Genomic DNA, 19,080 nt, shown 5'->3' on the forward strand with positions numbered 1-19,080 from the left:
CTCTCTCTCTGCATCTACATCTCCCCCCCTCTCTCATATCACACGCAGACACAAATTTGCATATTTCCACAAGGACCCCGAGTTTAATTGCACTTGATTTTTAAATCGTTGAAGAGCGGTAAAGTGCATCTTGGTGACTTGTCTTGGCGGCAGAGTCATTTGGGTCATTATATCCGAGGGGAACTGATATTAGCGCCTCGTGCAAGATGGCACTTTTTAAACCGAGCCCTTTCTGAATTGTATACGGAAAATAAAACCTGATGCAAAAACGATACCGTCTTACGGAACCGTTTGTGCAAAACATTTAATTCGAAGTTGAAGTCTATTTTATGCCTACTCTAATATGCAGATGAGAACTATTAGTAATTAGTCTAATTAATTACCAAGAAACCCTTGACTGCATCAACAATTTGCCCTAAAGGATCCATAAAGATTGAAATTGCGTGTTTTTAATGAAAATGCCCTTTTTCCAAATAAATAATAAGTTTTTGCATATTTTCCTATTATACCAAACGAGGCAATTAGTGCTCCTCGCTAAGTACACGGCATTACTTTTCTGTTAAAGTGTTACTCTTTTCAGTTTACGGGGCAATTTTATTACACTCTTAATTGAAATAGTAAAGTGACTTATTAGCGACGCGTTTCGGCGGCGCCTTTGCTCTCGGGTACAGTGGAGACGGTCACAGCGCCTCCATCACCACGTTCCCCGGGATGGGAGCTGAAGGCATCGCCGCTAGAGCAGCATCCCCTTCGCGGCTACATGTCGAAGTTTTATCCTTCTCAGATATTTCTAAGATGCAGAACCAGTCGTTTTGTTGGAAGGGAAAAAAATGAAATCGTTGTGCATTAGGGGAAATAACTTCCAGCACTCTTAATTTCACTCTCCGTTTTTCTCCCTTTTTAGGTGGTGAAATCAGCTCTTGGCTGGCAAACGTGTCAAAAGAGAAGAAACGGCCCAGCAAAAATAAACGCCCACCTCACGATTGCTCATGGCTGCTGAAAAGTGGAAAAAAAAATCTCCCATCGCTAAAGAGTTAAAAGGCCAAGTAAGAAAAAAAAATTCTGTTGGGCGGCTTTTCTTGGTTTGACTCCTACACTGTGGACTCGACTCTTCATGAATTCAAATGTTCCTCTTACTTTGAAGACCGTTGCGTAACTAAAGAGATGTCTCATCTGGCTTTATGTTGTGCATAGTGCCTTTCTATTCAGACTGGTGACTTTTAACGTATTTATTTATTTATTTTATTGACCGAATGTGTTGTTCTCGGCTGGGGCTGGATGGCTCCTTCTCCCCTTCTCAGAGCGCTTTTGTGCGGCCCTGGGCCGGGCGCGGAAGATCGCCACTCGGCATTCCTCTTATTGTCCACCGGCGTGTTATCAGACGGGGTCTTCGGCTCCCTTAATCCCCTCAGATTTCCATCGCTTTCATGTGCAAAGCGCAGTAAATCCCGTCTGTTAGCACATTCATTAACCCCAAATCACCCGACCCCCCACCCCCCCCACCCTAAACAGATATGAGTTTTAAATATAAATGATGCCTCTTAATTAATCCCCTTAAATTTGCCGTGGAAAAAAAATGTATATACAAATATGCATTTCATACGTTTTTCTAGGTAGGCTATATGTAGGCTAGATGTCTAGACCTTTTGCTACTGTATTCTCTGTCCTGTGTACCATAGGGGGTTTGGGAATCACCATGCTTTTTTTGCATTTTGATTCATCCAATTAAGAGGCTCTATTAGACTGAGAAATCGATCTTGTCTCAAAAGTAATATATATACATATATGTCACCCTAAAAATCCGTCATCGGTAAAATAGACATTAGCACAGCATGGGGCAAAAGGCACTTTTCGAGTGTTTTGTTCGGTTGGACTTTCAGCGCCGTTGTGTGATGAGCGGTTATCGGTACCATATATGTCTGGACCTGGGATTGCCGTTCACTGGACTCCGGTAATATCTCCGCCGCAGTCAGATTATCGCAGCTCTGTAATCCGGGAGTAGCTATACCGCCCTGTAGCCAGCGTGTGGAATTACAGCGCTAATGGAGAAACGGACTAAGGGAGGAATATGTAACGTACGCATGAAATCATGTTTTATGACTAAATGTTTATAACGGAGACGTGTAGCTTGAAATAATCTCACTGACGTTCGACTGGGAGAACCTCTGGTTTCAAGGTCCGATCCCCGCCCCCAGAACATATGAGTCTATGTTTAAGTCTCGCCTTAGTCATCCCCTTTTCTTCCTCTTCATTTTCCACTTTGTATTATGTTTATTAGTGGCCCACAGTTATGGTCTTACAACCTGCCACACACACGTTAGCTGTTACTGTCCTAATTAGCTAATTGAGGTCATTTACACCTCCGGTTGTAATAACTCGTTTCTCTCAGCTGCAGTCCTGTTGTCTGTTTTCCCTACATCTTTACGCATCGGGGTGCGTATGTTTTGATGCGGTGGCGCGCATCACCCTTCTCCTGTCAAATCTTATTCCTTTTCGTTTCACAGGGCAGCTCCGAATTACCGCTCTGCGTCTGCGCTGTGTGGGATGGGGGATATGGGGGGGGGGTGCATATTTAATGCTGCAGTGAGATCACTCACAGCTGTGCTGTCAGTCACTCTAAGCTTTCGACTTTTATTTTTTAATAACAAAAACGCAGCAACTCAAACGGTGTTTTAACGCTGCATCATTTGAACGGCATTAATTTCAGGTATTATGACATCACCACCTGAACCCTGTGAGACATTGTAACCAGTGTAATGCATAGCAAGCAAGCAGGTAAGCGAATTCTCAGGAAAGTGTGTAGAGCGTCGGGCTACATTACTTGTGCATTAGGGAGTTATAGGATGTGATTTCACCTTTGTACTGCATCTGGTGAAATGTCCCTGCGCGTCGAACGATAAACCATGCACCCGAACACGAGCATGTTAGAGCAGTAAAGAGGCAGGACTTTAAAATCTACAGGCATTGTTTGGGCTCCTCTTGGCATCCTCCTCATTGAGAACATGGTGTTTGTGAGGGCCAGTCTATAGACTTGTCTTTATATAGATAAGAGAATTTTGGACTAGAATGTGTATTGTTCTCTTTATACTGAACTGAACTTATGTGATGGATGACTGCATTCCTGGGTCATTATTTATATGATTATAATATATTATTACCAGATCCTGGTCTTTAAAAATAATTTAATGCCCCATTTTGTAAAGAGACACAGGTTAGTTCAACACCACATCTAAGACGCATTTAAAATAGACTATTTTGGCCATTGTTATACATGTGGGGGGGTGACCTTTGACCCTTAGGCATATCACTAAGGTACAGCCAGTTGCAGTAATGATTTGATGTCTTATTCGAAATTACCACTGAGTCATGTGATAGATACTCACTGTATGGGTGTCAATGGCTAGCCTCAGGTACCGTAAAACTATGTATATATACACCTGCAAAATGGTGAATGGGTCCCTTATGGAGGACTTAAGATCAGTTACTCATGATGTTTTTCTCTTAGTACGCGGAAGAAAACGGATTGACTTTCGTCGAAAATTTCAAGCTGGATTTTTCCACTTGTCAACAGCGCCTAAGATTGCTAATGGCGCCGATATGCTAATGGTGACTATCATTGACCCTACTGCACCAGCTCTGAGTGCGTGATTAATAGCGCCGATCCCAAGCTGCCACGCTTCCTGTATGCATTGCCGTTTGACACCTTTACAGTTAGCGTTCGCTAACTATGTTTACGTCAGTTTGCCAGCCGCGTCGCGCATCGTCACTGTGATGGTACCGCTGGTGGCCTCCGTGAAGCCGCATCGACCCATCCCTCTCCCAGCCACTTATCGTTGGGTGGGGGCGGGGGTGTCCCAGATAGCACAGGGGGAAAGGCTGGAGCAGCTACACCCCGAGTACATTTGGAATGGAATGTCAGTCCGTCCCAGGCTGCAGACACTGACACATTACGGATGGGCCCACATAGTGGGGGAGGGGCCCCAAAACCGGAGTTAGACCCCCCCGTGCTGCCTCTGTGGTGTTTGATGTAAAATATGTGTGTGTGTGTGTGTTTATGTAAGTATATGTATGTATATGTGTGTATATGTATGTATGTATGTATGTATGTGTGTGTATATATGTACATGTATGTATGTATATGTGTGTGTATATATGTACATGTATGTATGTATATGTGTATATATGTATGTATGTGTGTATATATATGTACATGTATGTATGTGTGTGTGTGTATATACGTACATGTATATATGTATGTATGTATGTATGTATGTGTGTGTGTGGGTGTATATATGTGTGTGTCTGTGTATGTGTGGGTGTGAATATATATATGTGTACATGTATGTATGTATTTATATGTGTGTGTATTAAATCTTTACTTGTTACACTAACAATTAAATAGCTAGCTGCTTTGCTAGACTGATTCTGTCATTCATATTATGGTGACAAAACAAAATTCTGACAGAAATCAGCAATAACGCAATTTTTTTGCAATCAATAATAAATAATCTTGTACCTAGATTTTTGTTCTTTTGGGACGTTTTATATTCACTTTAACTGCTCTGAATCTAAGTGGCTATAAGTTCATTGTATAGCTGACGTATCTGCCGTGCCGTACATTCAGGGTAAACGTTTGCACCTTATACTCGCTGTCTTTTTTCTAGATAGCAAATGTCGTGAATTTCAGTTAAATAAAACAATTTCTGGTTGCATCCGTGTACATTAAATAACATCCTGGCTGCAAACAGGCAAATATGGCCAGTGATGATAATCTTTGCCGTCATCGTTACACAGTGATTAATGCGTCTATTCAGCACTGCCGATTTCCGTATATTTTAGGAGTATGTCGCATAATACAGCTTTATGTAACTGAATACTTTGTGTAGCCTATTTCCAAATGCAATGCGACTTATATATATATATATATATACACACACACACACACTTGGAAAATCTTCCGCGTTAATCTGTTTATCTATGTATAATGACTTGTGTGTTTGTGTGAGGGGGAGGGGGGATAGAAAGGGGTGGAGGGGCCTTTTAGTGAAAGAATCCCTCAGAATGTTCTGCGCTCGTCCGTCAGGCCTACAGCTTTGAACTGCCGATACGTGAAGCAATACCAGTATCTTAAAGCAAATGTAATAAAATACCGTAACATTCAGATGATTAATGATTGTTTGTAGTCCGTTAGATTTTTTAGAGATTTCAAAATTGATTTTTTTTTCCTGGTTGTAGACATATTTTACATAATTAGTGTGAAACGTTGCGCTCGATTTTCGGAAATGTAATTGGTTGAGTTATTTAATGGGATTATAATAATATGCCTTCATCTCCTACGTGCAGTTGGATGCAAGCGTTCAGCCGCTGTCTGGGAATAATTCATAAGCGCTGTGAGTTATTAGGGCTCCCGAGCCGCGCTTTTTGTGCGCGTTGCTCGCAGTGTGCAGCCTAGGATCCAGTCCTCATATTTTAGTAATGCCATACGCCGCGGTAAGTCTGGTTATTAAAGCTGCTCCGGGCTGACAAAATAAAGTGACACTGGGGTCCCCCTGGCCCTGCTCCCTAACACGCGCGATCAAATGATGCACAGGCAACCTGAGAGCGGGGAAAACGCGGGATTTGATCAGCCGGCAGCTTTTTGGGGGGGGGCTGGTGGGGTAGAGCTGTGAGCAAAGCGAGCATCTGGCGAGCGGCGCGGTGCAGAAAGAGACGGCAAAGAGCCGTTATCTCAGGCGGCGCCGCTGTTTGCCCGCTGCGCTGGGGGGGTGCGGCAGGATTACGACAGCTATGAACCGCTGACCCCCCCCTACCCCCATCACCAGCACCAGCATGGTCAGAGCGGTGAAATGCACTTACCACCACCGGTCACTGATCATCCGGCCGGGGTGGTCAAACCCATTAGAGCCCCAGCAGTGCTGGAGTCATTGCAGCACCGGAACGGTGTCATGGGAAGATAATCCGCGAAATGCTGACCGAGATCCCAGGCCGTGTTTGCAGAGCAAGCCTGAGAATAAGATATTACTGGATTTAAAATGCAGGGGAAGCCGCAGAGGGCTCGTAGTTCCCTTGTAAATTGTACCTTCTTTGCTGTTACCTCATTTCATGTCGTGACATTTGTTAGGTTAATTCTCTTAGGCCTACTGCTTTTTTGTGTGTTTTTCATCTCCCGGTGACCTGAAAAACGTGCTTCCGCCGTTCAGCCCCTGCTGCAAGTTAATTGTGAAAGAAGACCTCGGCAGTCTCCAGGCTGGCTTTCCTGCGTGGGTTCAGGTGCCAGCGAACGTGCTGTAGCCATAGGACTTGAGTTTGGTGGATATGATTTCAAAGGACTTTGATATTTTGAAAACATGGCGGCAGTTTCCATCGTATTTTTTGGTAGTGTTTACTTTTTAAGTAATCGCATTTATGTATTCATAATTACGCTATATAATTAGAATGTTTAGCTTCTGGTGAATAAGCCTATAATTTGCATTCCATTGCAAAACGCTATGAGACTTGGTAAAATATTTTCAGTATTTGCCGAAATATTCACATTTAATTTCGAATATATAACCAGTCAAGCCAAACATATACATCCAGATTTTTCGGTCGTGATAATTAGCATATTGTTTTAGGTTACTTTTTTTTTATATATATATTATTTGTATGTAACGATCTTTTCATATTTTGCAATCAACTTTTGAGTGTGGTTTGTTTAGTCGCGTCGGTTGCATTTAATATTACGGGAACAAAAGCAATCGCTGACAATGCAGCTCCTGCGCCGCCGTATGTCCCACAATAATCCGCTAATCTGTTTTGTTCTATGGGAGATGACGGGATGGGAGGCGCGTAGATGGGCGGACGCGCTGGGTTATCGCTCCCAAACACGCCGCTGTGGAAGCGCGTAAGCCTTTATTTACAGCCCGTCGTATAATGAGTGGCACCAACCGAAGCAAGATACGCGCCCAAAAAGAAATCTTTCTATCCTATCAAGATAATAACAGTTCGGTACTAGCCTATTTTTAGGCAAGGTAAACTGCTTAAATCCCAAAATATTCAAGCTACCGACAATAAAATTATTTTCAACTTTACAGAAAGAATCTAGTCCTCATGACTACTGTATTGTTAAATTCACGTCAAACTCTTAGGGCCAGTACAACATAAACCAGATGAATACTAAGATGTACAGGTACTGATTTTGCTTTCAGTTGTATACATGCATTCAGGTTTACAAATTAACAACTATGAGGTTATCCATCTAGTCATCATCTAAGCACTCATCCTGGTCTGGGTTGTGGCAGGATAACATAGACTGGCCTATACAACATATACAGAGTAACTTGATTAGAAATTCAGATGTGCTCATCTTTTCAACCCTGCAGTGTCTGATGTGTGTGTCCTGCTATATATAACACACACAACACTAAAAAACAGGACTGAAAAGATGAGTACATCTGAATTTCTAATAAAGTTACTCTGTACAATAAAATCTGATGGAGGCAGAAGAGGAACCAGGAAAACCAACTGAACCAAACAAAATAATCTAGTAGCCAAACCCACCAAGAAAGATGGCAGAGTGTAAATGTTCTTGGTGTTTAAAATCACATCTAGAGGATTTTATGCGCTTAGGATCAATACCACATATACTGACAATCTATTAATAATTTAATCGTCATTAATTTTTTTGCAGTTCAAAGCTCGTGGATGTAGTAACTACATTTTTTCCCCTTTTACATCTGAATGTTTAGTTGCAGACGCTAAATCCCTAACCCAGTTACAGCTAAAAAGCATGTCTCTACACCTCCTTAAAGATAAAGCGACCAGCTATCTCACACACAGTCTTTGCCACCACGCTTCCTGCTGTCTTTAAAATACAATAGGCCTACTAGCTGGTCACATGTCTAACTGAGCATCTAATTATTATCCATTAATTTGGGAAAGATTCAAGTCAACGTGTACAGAGATGGAAAAGTATTTTGCAACTCTGAAAAAATGTAAAAGTAGCACTTTCCTTCAGTTTTCCACAGTGCAGGTGGCACATGACAAAGTATGTTAACGGTCTAATGTTCTGGCGTCAAGATGATGAATAGCGTCATGAAAGTAAAATCTTTAACACGGCGTGATGCTCTGGGCTTAGACTGGGAAGGAGAAGAAAGTGGAGTCCTTTAAGACTGGCCTCTTTAGCCATTCAGAATTGACCTTGTAATCAAAGAGAGTTAAAAAGCAATTAGCGGGACAGTGATCATGGAGAAGGGCTGTTAAATGGATGAGTAAGTAAAGCAATATGTCACTGGATGGAGATTAATTTGCCAGAAGGATACTTCAAGGACTTTATTTGATTTACCCATAGGTTGAAAATTAAATGTATAATGTCATGCAAGCAACAGAATCCCGTATATTCTGGTTGGGTTCCGGACGTCAACGTGGACATTTCGTAGACATTTCGTGTGTTCTGTAAGAGGACAAAAGTGAACGTTTATCACTCCGAATCACGAACTGGCCTTTGCTAAGGTTATATATTGCTGGCTAAGCTTGTATTAACAGTGGGATTTCTTGATTACCGGTGTTTTATTATATTAGTTTGGAGATGCTTTGGTGTTAAAGTGCACTGGAGTGAGGCGACCGTGAGAAGTTCTGGGTTGTAGAGATGAGGATCGTATTTTGCACAGGAGTTCAGTCGTTCCCTTGCAGTAATGTCCTGGTTTTAGTCACTCCCCGGATTTGTTTTATAGCCTGGACTGACTTGTGGGATTTCTGAGTAAAATTATAGTCTGCGGTTTGCTCAACAAGGCAATAATTTAGTTAATGAACCGGGGAGCTCAAAAATGACTGCTGGACATGTAACTCGAGTCACGTGCGTGTGTCCTTGTCGCCATGTGAGTTTTAAAGCTGGCAGGGTGTGTTCTTGTGAAGAACCATAATGTCCCTGTGATTTTGAAGTGTTTGTTTTCAAAGTCTTTTTGTATGACCTCCAGTAGCTGTGACTGCATCCCCATCTGACCAACTTTATTATGAGTTTAAAGCAAAAGCTTTTTGAGGCAAAATTCACTATAGGAGAACAGCTGATGGAGTTTCATGGCACATTTTAGCATAGGGACAGAAGCAGGGTACGTAACACGTTTGCGCCGGATGCTGTTCTGGTTCTGAGATAGTATTCGCGTTCCTCGCTTTTAACGCTCTTATCAAGCAAGAAAACGGTCAGAAGCAGAAAAACACGGGGCTTTTAATCGGTAGGTGTTAAGCTTTTACTGTTCGGGGATACTCTTTAATTGGCAGGTGTTTCGTTTTTTTTATTATTCTGAGTGTTTACGGCATGCAGCGTCATTGCGCATCGACTGCCGAAAACCACTTATACCGCGGGCGCAGGAACGCCACCTGCGTCGGCGTTGCTTAACTTGCATATTGCTACCCGTTTTCCTGCTGCACATATAGTACTTCAATACTGTCCCGTGTGTGTGTGTGGGGTATTTACATGCAGCTCTGTCTTTTTTGTAATGTCACTGTACCTGCATCTAGCCTTCCTTGCATATGCGGTGTATGTCGAGAGAGACAGGTTTGTTTTGTTCTTTTCTGCTCTGTGGTGTTTTCAGTTAAATAAACTTATTATTAAGTGTTATCAGGCTCTACTGCTTTGTATTTTTTCAATGTAGTCAACACATTAGTCTGTAATGTACATGATCTAGATTTATGTGGTAATGTACAGTGCATAATGTATATTATGTGTGGTAATGTGGTGTGTAATGTGTGTGGTTGTAGATGGTGTATATTTATGCTCTGTGGTAATGTAGATGGTATACATAGTCTCCGGTTATGTAGATGTGTATAATGTGTGATTGTAAATGGCATATAATGTAGATTATGTGTGTTCTGTGTGCTGAAGTAGATGGTGTACAGTATATTTTATATGGCAATGTAGATGGTGTATTTTCTCTGTGCTGAGGTAAATGTATATTCTCTGCGGTAATGTAATGGTGTATATTCTCTGCGGTAATGTAGATTGTCTATGAACACTGTTCTCTGTGAAGATGGCTGTGAGGCTCCTGGCCATGCCAAAGGTCCGTGGCCTTGGCTAGTCATATGGAGATAGCAGATGAAAACAGAAGGACGAGGTCAGCGGCAGCCCCCCCACCCCCTCGCATGGGATCCGGACCATGGGGGAGGGGCTTCCTGCAGATCTTGGGCCACAGTGGTCATCAGCCAGAGAGTCTGTCAGTCACCATAGTGCTCACCATATGCATCGTGGGCCTGTAAATTTCCAAGGCATGCTGGGACAGGTGATAGGTTAGGGTGGGGCATTTTGGGGCTGATCCCCACACAGAGCAGGGAGGGGACTTTTTGTATTCTCATTATGAGGTTTCACTGCAAGAAGAGTTACAATCTCAGACAGTGGTTGATCCCCTATCAGCAGAATACACGCCCGTTCACGGAGCTAAGCTTCATTTCAGAGCAAAGCATTAGCTATGTAATACATTTAAACATAGATTCATTTTAATAGCATAATCTACCAGCCATTTCTGGCAAGTTAAAATGAGTTGACTGTTTATTTAGCAATGAAAATGCAGGCATAGACTGACTGCTTTATGCATAATTTTGAGAAATTTCCAAATATTTTTTTCCCCTCAAAAATATCTTCACCCAGGAATCCATTGTGTAGCAGTGTTTATCCCGTTTTACAGACGTAAACGATATTCTTCGGCTCATTACAGCCCCTGTCCTGTGTTTATTTATTTCTTTATTCCTTGATTGCTCAGGATGGAGCGGTCAGACCGGCTGCCTCTGGGATGCTTACGCAGCATCTGATGTGGCTCTGCACAGAGAGTGAACATGGGGGAGGGGGGGGTCTAATATCAGACGGGCACCTGTCACCTCCAGCCCCCACACCTTCTTTTAAGCTGGAGCTTTAGCCGCCTCCACCCAAACCTCCTGTCTTATCAAAATGTTCGAAATGAACCACGTCTGTCATTTTCTCCTCCTAACTCTACACTGGTCTCTTTTTTCATCCACTATCCTGCGATCTATCGATAATGCCGTAGTTTTTTTATTTTTTATTTATAGGCGCGTAGGAAATAACGTTTATTTTTTTTCCCTGACTTTGAAAGACAGTCGGGGCCAATTAACCGAGAAGGAGGCCCGTCTTTGGCTTTGTCATTAATGAACTCGGGTGTGAATGGGGCCGCAGAGCCGGGTTCTGGTCGTCCCGGTTATCAGTGCTGGCCAGGCGTTGCAGAGTCTCACTTGGGCACACAATCAATCTGTGGGGAACAAACAGCGGCGGAGCCTCCTGAATGGAATAAAGAAATTAAATCGTGTTTCTGCGGGGAAGGCGGCAGCTTGGCGACTCTTTGGATCATCTTGACTGAGGCCTTGAAGAGGCAGGATGAGGACATCGCTGGGTTGACTGCCACTGAATGAATGGGGTGGCGGCCCCCCCTTTTCAATACGGCTTTCCGGCACGCGAGCCCCCTTCCCGCATCTCGGCACGGCCCCGGCGTGGAAGGCCTCGCTTCGGATGCCTCGGATTACCTCCTCTGCCATTTTATCACACAATGCCCCCTTGAGGCGGAGACGGGCGGTGCACGGCTGCCATCTTTGAGTTGGCGACACACTTGACAGGATCCGAAGGCCGTCCCCCTCCCCTCCACCCCCAACCTGAAAGCTTCCTTGTTGAGTTGCGTAAGTGTCTAGCGGCTGAAGTTGTCCCCCAGTTGTCTGTGTGAATGATGAATATACTGTGAGATGTTGCTGTCTTCTCCCGGGAAGCTAGAGACCACCCTGTTTGTCAGAGCAGTCAGGCAGCAAGTTTAAGAGGAAGCCTTTTAGCGGAGTCCCTGTTAGCACGGGTGCTATGCTGCTAGCATATTGGAATGAGTTTACATGTGTTCACCCCCCAAAAGTGCTTTAAATGATTCCAACCATGGAATTCATCTGGGTTTCTATCAATATATTACATTCTAGAAAAATTAGGCAGTTTACGGTTCTTTAAAACCTAGTCCCGAAACCAAGCATTTGGAGATATTTTTTAACCAACCAAAGTGCTGATCTGATCGCCAGCTCCAACCTTTTCTCCACAGAAGTTCTTCTCCTGGTCAATTTTACCCCTGAGAGGGCTCACTAAGCAAGTAACTTTCCATTGTACTGAGGCAGCAGCATGCGAAAGAAGCCAATTACGCACTTGTGTGTGGTCAGCGGAGAGAAGAGGCACCTTTTTCATTTACAGCCATTTCAATTTTCTTTTTGGTGCTATGAATGCTATATGAAGATCTATCCATCCATCCGTCCCCATAAACCCAATTATGATCTGATAAATGGAAAATGCCCCCTCATTGGTCATGCAGTTTCTGTGAGCAAGACTGTTTACATTCATACTACTATACGTACCAACATGGATATAGTCTTTCTGCCGCAGTGTTTGGCAGCAGAACCGATAAGCCGGAGACCGAGTACCGCACAGTTACACTGAAGGAAGGCCACATATTGTTTAGCACTGTTAGCATACGCAAATGACTGCATTACTGTCTCATTAGGCAAAATGTAGGCCGTCATTAGGACCCACGCATACGCTGCTGGGTGGTGCTCAAGCTCTTCCCTTTGAAGCCGCGGCACAAAGTCTGCTTTTAATTAAACTCATTTGCATGAACAAATAAAGTCTAATTAATACGAGTGTTTTAGAGGGCTCATTTTAGTACCGGACCAAGGCGACAGCCGTTACCCTTCAAGCACAGGGAAGATGACAGGAAACGCGATGCGTGACGCGTGCGCAGAGAGGCCTCCTTACACCTGTAATGCGACGTAGCTAAATTAAAACAATGGGAGGAGAACGGCACCGGCGCCGATCAGCGCGATTTACAGACCGTAATGCTCGCTTTCGGCGGTTCCTGCGCAAACGTAACACAAGACTGCCGCAACATCAGAACGCCAGTTACGTCGATAGCGCCCAGCCAGGGGCGTGCGTGCAGAAGGAACCCGGTAGAACCGCCCTAAACCACTGAAAGCAAGGAAAACGCGTCGTCCTTTTAGTGAGGGCTGACGGACCGACGTCTGCTTTGTCGTACAAGGGGATCGTTTGCTAAATGATGTGAATAATCCGCCATTACGGCTCAGCACACCGAGCTGGGCCTGGTTCCCCCGAGGTGAACCGGCCTGCTACCCGGAAAAAAAAACCAAAAAAAAACGTTTGATCCAAGACCGCTTCATCTTTCTTTATATCTCCAGCCCTTTCAAGCAGAGGTCTGTATTATTTATACGAGATAAAATACATGTGCGTATCGCTGTAAATAAGCACACGCTGGACAGCCTGGATCTTGTTCACAGTCCGTGTTAGACCGCTGTTGACCACCACCTACGTCTTGCTTGATGTGTTGATTGTGTAATTTAGAGGAGAGCGTCGTGGAGATGACACGTTCTTGTGTGCGTAGCCTAACGCCGTTAGTTGTGGCATTTCAGTTAATATCCTGGCAGCTCTGTTGAAAGAAAATATATAATGGCTGTTGTAGCATTGCAGTGGCTGAAATTTTCTGTCCTTTAAAAACGTTATACATAGGGTATGTGCTTTTGTGTGTGTGTGTGTGTGTATATATTATCTTAGAGCAGTCAAACATAAGCCCTGGCAGACTAAGCTTCCTGTATGAAGTGGGATTTGGGCAAATTGGTGTGTCAGGGGTTATCTGGGGACTTGGGGTGGGGTGGGGTGGGGGAGGTGTAAGTATGTATTTGGAGGTGGGATTTCTTTAATTATACAGCCAACCATATCTTCAGAGAATGCTGTCTTTTCTATACATCTCTCTCTCTCTCTCTCCCTCCCTCCAGATTAGGCCCCTTGTTTTCCAGTCCGGGGTACCTCTGTGAATGTGAACAAGGAATGACTGACTCAGTGAGATGGAGTGAGTGAGAGAGTGAGGGAGAGAGAGGAGGTAAGAGAAGGTACGGGACCATCTTATGGGAGCCCACTGGCCACAGCGTCGGTGGTGGATGCGCATAGTCTCATTATGCTGCTAATTAATTCCCAACTCATTACACTTACACTACCTAATTTGTACTTGCCGCTTGATTAGATTAAACCTGTCTCTATGCTAATCAATGTGTTTTCTCTTTATTTTACAATTAGTTTGAGGCATGCTGTGTGCACTCTGTATGTCTGCGTGTGTATTTGAGGGGGGTGTGTCCTTCCGCATGATCTGGAAATGTAGTAGTTGTGTCGAGTACGCAGGCTTTCGTTCACTCGCGCCAATTTAGTACTGGAGTTCACGGGAACTTACACATCTGGTAACGTGGTTTTCTCATGTTTACAAACGAAGGTTGAACTGGCTGCCAAAATGCTTACATTTCTTTAAGGTTTAAATAAATGCATTATGTTTATGCTGATACATTAGGAAAATCAGGAACCAGCTTAACATATGGACAGGAATGTTGATAAAATAGCCTCACTTTGATGTAATGTGCGATGTTGGAACACAACTTGCACATTGTATTAAAACTGTATTAAAATGATTTGGTTTAGTTAACAGGCTCTCTAGTATAAATATGTTCTTGTTTGCATTTGTGGAACAGCAACAAGCAACACAGTGGCTAATTTCTGTGAAATATTTTGCATTCAGGTTTTATTTTTTGACTCAGAACATGTTGTTATGTATTTAATCTCCCTCTGCTTGCTTTACACTCCCTCACTTGCCCACAAATTAAAATGTATCATTGTTAGTATTTGCTAGATTCAGCATTAGAATTTTGTCTATATCACCATTTTATTTAATTTTTATTTATTAGTGGTTTCAACATCCTGCAATGCACTGATCTCCACTCGTACATTGTTTCTTTAGACATACTTTGTGTTCTATCAAAATTGATTGTGTGTGTGTGTGTGTGTGTGTGTGTGTGTGTGTGTGTGTGTGTGTGTGTGTGTGTGTGTGTGTGTGTGTGTGTGTACGTACGTACACACATCCTTGTAGACATGACAAGTAATATGGCTTGGAATGGAGTAGAATTTGTGAATTCATCATTCATGTGCAGTCAGAATTAAATGTGAGGTTTATAAATCTCTGGTTTCCTGCTGTTGAAATAGTGTTCAATACAGCCACATCAGCGTCATCTTTAGATAAATCCTTATATTGCACAGAAACCAGGGTTTATTTGCATCATTCTGCGCAGTGACACCCCAAGCATTTTTAGGTGGCTGTGTGCGTGCGTGTGTGTGTGTGTATGTGCCGTAACGCCTGGCCAGGCTTTCTCTGTTTTTCCTTTATCTGCAATGGTTCCGGTCCCACAATCATTCTCAGACCTTCCATCCCCTGTTCCACACTTTGCTCTTCGCTCCAGTCATTCAGAGAGATATGGAAAGGAAAGAGAGAAAAAAAACACATGATTCACAAGCCGTTAATTTTACAAAACGCTAAACAAGCACAGCAGAAACGCACAATGACAGCCAATGCATTTCTCCTTAGATGTCCTGGGCTGAAATAGAATAGTTAAACTTTAAATACATTCTTTAAAATGGTTCTTTTTCTCCCAGTATTCCTCAGAAAATAAAGCAGAAGACCCTTTTCGCCGTGCTGCGGCTGAAGCACGCTGCAGTGACCTTTCACAAGAAGTGCACCGGAATATTGCAATCAGAAAGTGACAAGTGTATTACTGACTCCCTTTTGTTAACACTGCTTTCAAAATATACCGTATTCCCCTACACTCCTGACAATTGCCGTAGAAAAACGCATCTGAATTTTAAAATAAATGTAACAAAATGTTAGAAAGAACTATAATAGTGCTTAATATTGGTTCCCCTGCTTGAGTCAAATACTACAACTGCTACTGATGTTTTATTGATATGTATAATAATGAGAATAAAAATGCATAACTATTAACTATAGAATGTTGCACACATTCATTGACGCCTTACATTTTAGATGAATTCTGAACAGTTTGGAATATAACGTGTGGGGTTAATGGATTATTAGTCACCCACGTCCAGACATGTGCACATTATTGTCTTTTAATTAAATTAATAACATTTTTTATTATGCTTTATAAATTAGGCAGTCTGAATGGGACGGAATAGTAGTGACACTCGTTACGATCTTTCTGGGGTCATTGTTGAGTCTTGGAATATAGCATGAATAAATTAATGATGTGGAATGACGTATATATGGTCATTTATATGCATGACATGGAAATCGGAGGATAGGCTGATGGGCTTGTACTTAAAAGGTAAACATGACCGTATATGGTACCATGTGACCCGTAGTCCCACCGTGGATGAGGTTTGTTTATCTCTCCGTTTACGGCCCCGGGTCGCCGTGACGACATGGCCAGAGGTCGCCCTGCTGATGGGAGTTAATGCGGGCTGACACATCCTGTCTCTTGGGGAGGGGGGCATTGGGGCTGCCACCCTTTTAATCGGTTCCGCTTTTAGAACCCGGAGAGGAAGAAGTGAAAAATAAATGAAAAATGCATCCCCCCCCCCCATCCTGGAAAAGATCCTCAGCTTGAACCTCCTTGCAGGAGCACTTAGAACATTTTTTGGGGGGAGGTGGGTTGCTAGTGAATTAAATATGGATTTCCTCTTCTAAAGGTGCTGCAGAAATATGCTCTGCTTCTCCACGTTTCCTGTGCAATATTGGGGGGGGGGGGGGTTTGGGGGCAGTCTTGCAGTTTAATTGATGGTCCTAGTGAGGACAGGACACGGGCTCCCAACCCCCCCGCTGACGGGCAGGGGCCCCGGGTCCTTGAGAGGGGGGGTTTTCATGCAGGACGCTGCTGGTTCGCTGGGTCTTTGGTGGCTGCGGACGTGTCCGTGTTAAAGATCAGCCTCACTTGGTTGTGCAAGCCCCACCCCTCAGCAACCATATATATATATATACACACACACACACACAATAAAGATTTTTTCCCCAATAATAAGTTTGCTTCCTAATTTTACTACCATCCATAAAAACAGCTTTTTCAGTGGGTTGGTTTTTTCTTCTTCAGATGCATCGGTAATGTCCTTGTGATTAAAATGGACATTGCATGGATGAATTACTCTGGTACAGTATACCATATTCCCTTTATTTTGAATCCAATCCTGGTACTCTTGAGGATTTATCCCCCTTGTGCCCCTTAGTGTGCATATTTATTTATTTGTTGTTATATTTTGGAAAGAACAGTTTTTGGGGGAAAACCATTTGATGTGACCTTGCTGACCTTCTATTGGCTGTTGCCCTTGGCAACGGGGTTCATCAATCAAGCTCAATGGCTGGTGATCCCAGCCCCAACAAATCAGGTGGATATCAAGGGGTTTCATGTGGATTCTCTTAATTTTCTTCCCAATCAGCCTTTGTATTAAAATCCATATAAATTTCCTCTAAATGGTCTGTAATGGGTTGTGTTTGGCTGAAATACAGATAAAAGTGTAAAATGGTGTAAATAGTGCTGATTGGTCAGGCTGTGATTTTCAAAGTGTTTATTGGTTCCCGGCAGGAATTAACCTCCCCTGCACCTTTATTGTGGACATCTCAGTTATTTTTTGAGAATGGAGCATTTTCATATAGAAATCAGGCATTTATGTTGTGCCCTAGTTAATACTGACTTAAAGGAAACTCCTTTCAAAATCTCTCCCACATTTGTCTTATTTTAAGCCTTTTAAATGTTCTGCGCTGGCTGGGGTAGAGTCCAGGGCCCATGCTGACACGGATTAGCGGTTCGAAAATGGATGGATGGACAGATTTGTATTATTTTAGCTAATTATTCTGTCAAAATTAATGCTTAAAAGTTATTTTCTTGCTGGATTTAGTATTTTAATCAGTCGATGTGTATGGAATTAACTATAAATAGTATCGGGAATGCAAGATCGTGATTGACATTGAGGCTGTAGGTTTTTTAAAGTTAACAGTCTGGCGCGTGTATTTTGTAAATGTAAAAACCGCGAGGAAAGTGTCGCCCTTGTTGATTGTTACAGTGTGTCCGTTCCCCCGTGGTTTAGTCTAATTCTGCTTGGTGGGTTTTCGGGACGGTGTCAGCGACGGAGCTGTGGCTCTCGGTCCCGCCATGTCGGTAGGGGATAGTCGCTTCCTCGCCGCCCCTCGCTACCGAGGCTCCCAGACAAAGCGTGTGATTAGCAACAGGATGAGGGAAGTCGGCACGGCAACATATGGGCTTCCGACCCCGCCCACTCCCAAAGGCTCAGACTGTACGTCTTGGAGCTAATCACAGCTGCCAGAGGAAGATCAAAGACCTGGCCTCCGCGTTCAGGGGATGCAGGCTTTTGATGTCCTCCTCAGAGCGCGTGCGCGCATGTGTGCGAGCATGCGAAGGGCCTTTTATCTGCCTGCGAGGCTCGCAAAACGGCGTGGCCGGCAAACGACTTGAATGCGAGCCTCTTCTTGGTAGAGAGTCAGGTGACATTGACACTGGGCTGAAATAAATGGGGTTATTTTATACAGAAAAGGATTCTAAGATTTTTCTAGGGAAAAAAAATACAAGCATTCCCACCATGCATTATTCGCACGTGCTGGTGCCGCCTACTGAAAGTGAACGGGCACCAGGGGCAGCGATAGTGAACGGGCACCAGGGGCAGCGATAGTGAACGGGCACCAGGGGCAGCGATAGTGAACGGGCACCAGGGGCAGCGATAGTGAACGGGCACCAGGGGCAGCGATAGTGAACGGGCACCAGGGGCAGCGCTGGAAATGGCTGACTGCAGCAATGGGCCCCAGCTCGTTAACCGTCTATGAATGTCTGAGAGCAGCCTGATCAAGAGCATTGAAATAAACATGCCAGGAGATGAGAGGAAGGACAGTTGCTTCTCCAGCCCTGCTAACCAGCATCATCAGTGCCTTTGGTCCGTCCGAATGCTGACCTGTGAACTGGGAAGTCTACAGTTTTGGAAAGAATCAGGTTAGGGAGGAATGTACATCCTTTAACGCGTATAGAGTAGCTTTCCTCCTCAAGCTCCTCCCTGAATCACTAAACACCAATTGAAAAACACTGTACTTATAGTGGGAGGGGCCATTTATAATGATGTGGCAGCACCGTGGTGCAGCGGAGGAGGTGTAAACGTACACTGCCATTAGGAGATTGTGTTGGAGAGTGCAACTCAGTGAATATGCTTTTATTGGGGTATGTTAACCAGCCCCGGAC

At 43.7% G+C, this 19,080-nt stretch overlaps 1 long non-coding RNA gene across 3 annotated transcripts in view; it reads left to right on the top strand.

The window, feature by feature from the left end:
* The window catches only part of LOC111837051 (uncharacterized), a 54,263-nt gene extending 37,699 nt beyond the window's left edge, over positions 1–16,564 (top strand). For 2 of the 3 annotated variants that reach the window (XR_011983619.1, XR_011983618.1), the window contains 3 exons: positions 905–1,046; positions 13,786–13,889; positions 15,482–16,564. This is a non-coding gene — a long non-coding RNA (uncharacterized lncRNA). Of the gene's footprint in view, positions 1–904; positions 1,047–12,396; positions 13,207–13,785; positions 13,890–15,481 lie in introns of those variants that run through there. The other variant, XR_002836557.2, reaches the window with a different exon arrangement.
* Positions 16,565–19,080: the final 2,516 nt, after the last annotated feature.

This window comes from Paramormyrops kingsleyae, chromosome 18 (genome assembly GCF_048594095.1).
Source record: "Paramormyrops kingsleyae isolate MSU_618 chromosome 18, PKINGS_0.4, whole genome shotgun sequence".
Lineage (NCBI taxonomy): Eukaryota > Metazoa > Chordata > Actinopteri > Osteoglossiformes > Mormyridae > Paramormyrops > Paramormyrops kingsleyae.